Source organism: Conger conger, chromosome 9, assembly GCF_963514075.1.
Source record: "Conger conger chromosome 9, fConCon1.1, whole genome shotgun sequence".
NCBI classification, from domain to species: domain Eukaryota; kingdom Metazoa; phylum Chordata; class Actinopteri; order Anguilliformes; family Congridae; genus Conger; species Conger conger.
In genome coordinates, this window is record NC_083768.1 from 14,581,984 (window position 1) to 14,587,192 (window position 5,209).

Below are 5,209 nucleotides of genomic sequence, written 5' to 3' on the forward strand. Positions count from 1 at the left end.
CTTAGTCTAATGAGCAGTAAGCAACTTTGGATAAAAGAGTTTGTAGGGGAGGAAATTCCTTTGTAGCCAAGGAATTTTGAAACAGGAATTTTTTCTAACAGCTGTCCACCACGGTGAAACGGATGAGATGGCTCTGCATGGCTGACTCAGTAAAGCTGAGGACCCATCGATTTGAGCTGCTTCCAATCAGAACCACAACCAAAATCACAAACATTAGGTACCTTTCAAGAAAAAACTCGCCAAGCTGAGACAATATATGAAATAAAAAAGCAAACAAAATCACTTTATCAACCAACATAATAAAGCCATGGAATAGCATAACAATGGCTTAAGGATGTCTGTTTAAAATGCCATAATGCATTAGCCCTTTTTTTTTTGGTTGTCCTGATTGTTTTTAGGTTTTTATGTCCTTTTATTTAAAACTAAACACACCCTTGAATCATACAATAAATGTAAACAAGTGCTGTTTACAGGCACTATCTGTGGCCATTTTTAAAGTGCACATGTTGGAACGTTTCCAAAAGACAATTCATGTTCAGTTTGTTAGGGGTGACATGGAGGTTGTGCCCCCCTCTCCCCACCCCATTCTCCTGAAAATCTATAAGGGGATCTGAGTGTGACCACACGGAATCCCCCAAGAAAGGAATATGTAATTATCACTTCATCTCATAGAGAAATATGTGCCAAATTGGACAAGCATCCTGCGTTCACATGTTCTTTATGAGCATGACAATACATTTCAACTTACTGCCAAAGCAAATCATTTGTTAAAACAAAATACTGAAAAAGCAAATAAAAGTACAGTAACAATAAATCTCTCTCTTTGTCTTTCACTCTCACTGCCTCTCTCACTCTCTCTCTCTCACAAGTCTGGCATACTCCCCACTTCCCGTTTAATGAGTTGCACATGTTGGCTCTGACGGACAGTTGGGCTCTAAGAACAGTTAAAAATGCACATATTTCCACAGCTTGTCATCCACCCCTCAAACCCCCAGCAGGGGCCCTGGGCTCCCAGTCACCGAAGCTCATCCGAGAGACCATTCTAGTCCTAACCCCACAATGTGTGGAGCTACAACGAGCCGTCCGTCGCTTTAATCACATTTGAACAAATCAAAAGGTTTTGTTCTCCCCCTCCCAAGGCAATATGCTCTGATAAATCACTTACTCCACCAGACAAACGTTTTAATGACCCACCTCTTATCAGACAGAGCCCCAGGGGGAGCAGATAAAACCCCCCAAAAACAAGGTGAACCAGGGCCCAAAATGGAACCAAGCTCACCTGTCATTTGCAATGAATCTGTCTATAGGTGCCCCCAGGTTACTGAATAAAATATATTTCGGCTGGTGCTTTCCCAGTGTGCTCTCTCTCTCTCTCTCTCTCTCTCTCTCTCTCTCTCTAGTTTACATAATTATTGTGTATTGTGTGGTATAGCTGTGCATACTTATTGTATATCACACATTGTAGGTGACCAGTTATTGTGTATCATCATAGTCATATTTTTAGTGCTTAGAAAATTTGCATCTCAAAAAGAGAAATTGTCAGGAACCAAAACCTGTTAAAACCAAAAGCCAGTTAAATTACTTTTCAGCTTATGGTGCATAGGAGTGGATGAAACTTTCAATGTGTGAAAAAGACAGAAATGGACCATAGTAAATCTTCAATAAGTAGCTCTATTGCCATCTATTGGTAGACTACAGTACACAGGGTCGGTGGAGGCTCTGGGCAAACTGGGCAATTGCCCAGGGCGCCAGACCACTAGGGGGCGCTGCACCATGAGCTTTGCAAAAAATAAAGAGTGCGATCACTGAATAATCGATGGCTTTGCCAAAGGCAGGGCATTTTATGAACATTTTCATACGCTGAGCAGTGGTAATGGTCATCACAGTGAAACATTTAAAGCCTAGTGGTGCTGAATATAGAAAGCATGCACAGGCAAAGTGGAAAAGCCTGGAAAGATGTCCAAATGTAACAAAACAATTCCCGAAAAGTTTCTGATACAAGAAGCTAACCTTAGTCTAGTTAGTTCTCATGCAACAGTGACTAGCCTAGCTTCGGAACATAAAGAGCAGAGGGATGGAAAGACGAAGCCGACAACGATGCCGGTATTGATCTGCAACCGCAATCACAGGAGGCAGCGGTACCAGCAGCCGAAGATAGCACTGAATCAACAAATGAGTCTGTAGTGTTTGCCAGTGATAAAAAGGGCAATGTTTACACAGGAAAGTTCAGATGATGGCCCAGCAATACTACCAGAAGAGAACTACAAGCGGAAAGTTTTGTCTAATCCTGGTTGATGCCGTTTTAATCAGTCATACCAAGAGATATTTACAGTTGGCCATTTTTTACAAATTGTTCGGATTTCTCTTCAGCGCCAAGGAGATGAAAACAGCAATCACTGACAACACACTGCATGTCAAGTGCCTGCATCTTGCATAGGAAATTTGGGACATTGTTGCAGATGATCTGAGCTTCGAGATAAAAACAGCTATCAAGAGCGATCCCAACAATGTGTGCGATTCACCTATTGGCATGCTTAGGTACTTCAACTGGGAATTTTTTTGTTTTGTACCCAAATCATAGTGTTGCCCTGCGCTTATTGATAGCTGTGCTGGTAACTTTGGCATCAAGAGAGAGTATGTTTTGCTTCTCATACTTGTAGCCTACTATCCGCGATCGATAGTGTGACCAGATCGTTTCAATGGATTGGCCGAAATTTCAATTGAGCACAAAATCAAAATCAGTCGCGAATTGGATTACTTCAAGAGTTTGAAGAGTTTAAAGAGTTTGCAGCAGTCAAAGCCAAAGCTCCTCTTTTAAATGTGAGTCGACTGTATTAATTCATGATACCTGTCTATAGGGGTCAACATAAATTGGCATTTTCTTCTCTTAAAATTTTGAACCTCGGGGGCGAACCATAAACTGGTCATGCTATAGTGTCTCTCTTTCCCCCAAGTTAGATGTAGCCTACTTACAGCTACACTACTTATAAGAGTTGTGATAGCCCTGCTCATACATGGTAACACCAGTGGTAATTCAGAGCTGGATCCCCCGATTACACCCTGGTGTTCCACTGACAACTGCATTAGTGCAGTCTTAAATCACCAAACAATTGCATCATTTGACCAAAATGGCCATGTGTGTTCCTCAGTTGAGTGACCAACCCTCACATTTGGAGCCCAGTGGATAAATGCCTGTTGTTATCTCTACCAGTAAGTATTTTAGATATGATGTAGAGAAACATCCCTTCATGATACTGAATTCTCTTCACTAAAATACTGTGATTCCAAGGATTATAAAAGCAGTGTAAATAATAAAAATGTTAATGGAAAGTCTTTGAGACTTCTGACTGAAAATGGCTTTAAGCGATGTCATTTGAGAGTTTAAATGTTGATCCTGAAATCCATGAAATGTAAAAAAATATTTAGCAAAGACACAACATCCTGTAGTTGATTTCTGATTGTACATTGAAGAAGCTTGAATTGTTTCTACTGCAAGTCTTTGGCACTAGAATTGAGCTCTTCTCAAGACAGCGGGGTTTGAGGTTAAATTCATTAACCTGCATTAAGTTATATGGGCAACATTAGCTCAGGATGTACGAGCAGTTGTCCCGGTAGTCAGAAGGGTTTGATCCCCCTCCCTGGGTGTGTCACAGTGTCCCTGAGAAAGACACCCAACCCCCAGTTCCTCCCGACAAGCTGGTCGGCTAAGCTCCTGTTCATCTGATGACCATGTCATGAATTCAGTGCATTTGCTAGAACTGACCCCACATATTAGCATACAACTCATAGGCTACATTATTGCTTGTTAAGTTAATGTGTTGTCCATCAGCTATTAAGCTTCAATTAATGAAATGGGCATGACAATGGGCATTACCATCACGGAGTGAAGGAGGCGCAGACTCACGTTTGCAGACTCAAGCGGTGAAGACCAGCGAGCAGGAGGACTGCAAGCCGAATTTTTGCCCCAACTGCCTTGCTGCAGAGCCTCAGGACAGGAGGGAAGAACAGACGCCATTGTAAATCCCTTCTTATCATTGAAAAAGGCTCACTGACATGTTGACCCACCCTCTGCCTGTGTTTATAGTCCTGAAATTTGGGTTCCAAATATACAGTTGACAGACCCAAACAGCTTATAGCTGTACATCAATTCAAGCTTACTGGCTGAGAATTGGTTGTAATTGCCACAGCCAATCACGTGGGTGGGGGGTTTCAACATCAGCACATTCACAGAGAAGGGGTAGGGATAAACAGGTTGAGGTTTGAGGGTGTTCATTGCGGCAATTCCTCTCTTGACAGTTAGAAGTCAGAAATGACTGATTCTACCTTTAATTGGTGGCCGATAGGAAGATCCTTGAAATACCTGCTGATGATGTGGCCCTCTAAGACTTGAGTGTGACACCGTCTGCATACATTAGCAAAATGTTTGAAACAAGGCTTTTGCCACTGCAAGGGAGACCTTCTCATTCAAGCCTACTGAAACAGGGTGGATGGTTTCGGTCGAGAAATAAATGACACAAATTCATGAATGATGCACTGCACTCACTTTGTTAGTGTGATAAAACATTTATTTGTAGAAATACATAAAAAAGCACACTCCATTACAGTGAAATGACACTAGAAATGCATTTGCGGTAATGTGTTTGGTTAGTTCTATGGCTATGTCTAGGAAACTGAAACATGTTTATTGTGTAATAGTAGTGTTTTAGAGTGTGCACCTCCATAGAAAAGGCACAGCATTTTCAAATTTTCAAATGTAGAACAAGTTAACAATATGAATAAAGAGAAGTGTCATAACTTGAGTAGTATTACGCTATAATGATCAGAGAAAGCAATACAATAAAACATGAACCTCCTCCAAAGGTGCCTAAATGTAGAAAACGTTGCTCTCATACATTTTCATTTCTTTTATTAAAAAAAGGAGAGCAAACAGCGTGTCCTCCTTATATACATATGTTTTCCCTTTTATTAAGATGGAGAAAGCAGAGAGGGTTACAGATAGAGATGGAAACACAGTGCATAAAGCGTCATGATGGGGAATCCAACCCACGGCAGCACAGGGGATTAGTCTACAGCTGATAGTTGGCCGCCCTAGGGACTACACCACAGTTTCCCACTTTTCTAACATAGATTCTGAGCAAGATTCATTTTATTTTTATATAAAAAGCTGAAAACACATTCAAACTGCAAACATTTCAATCATATTTCCATA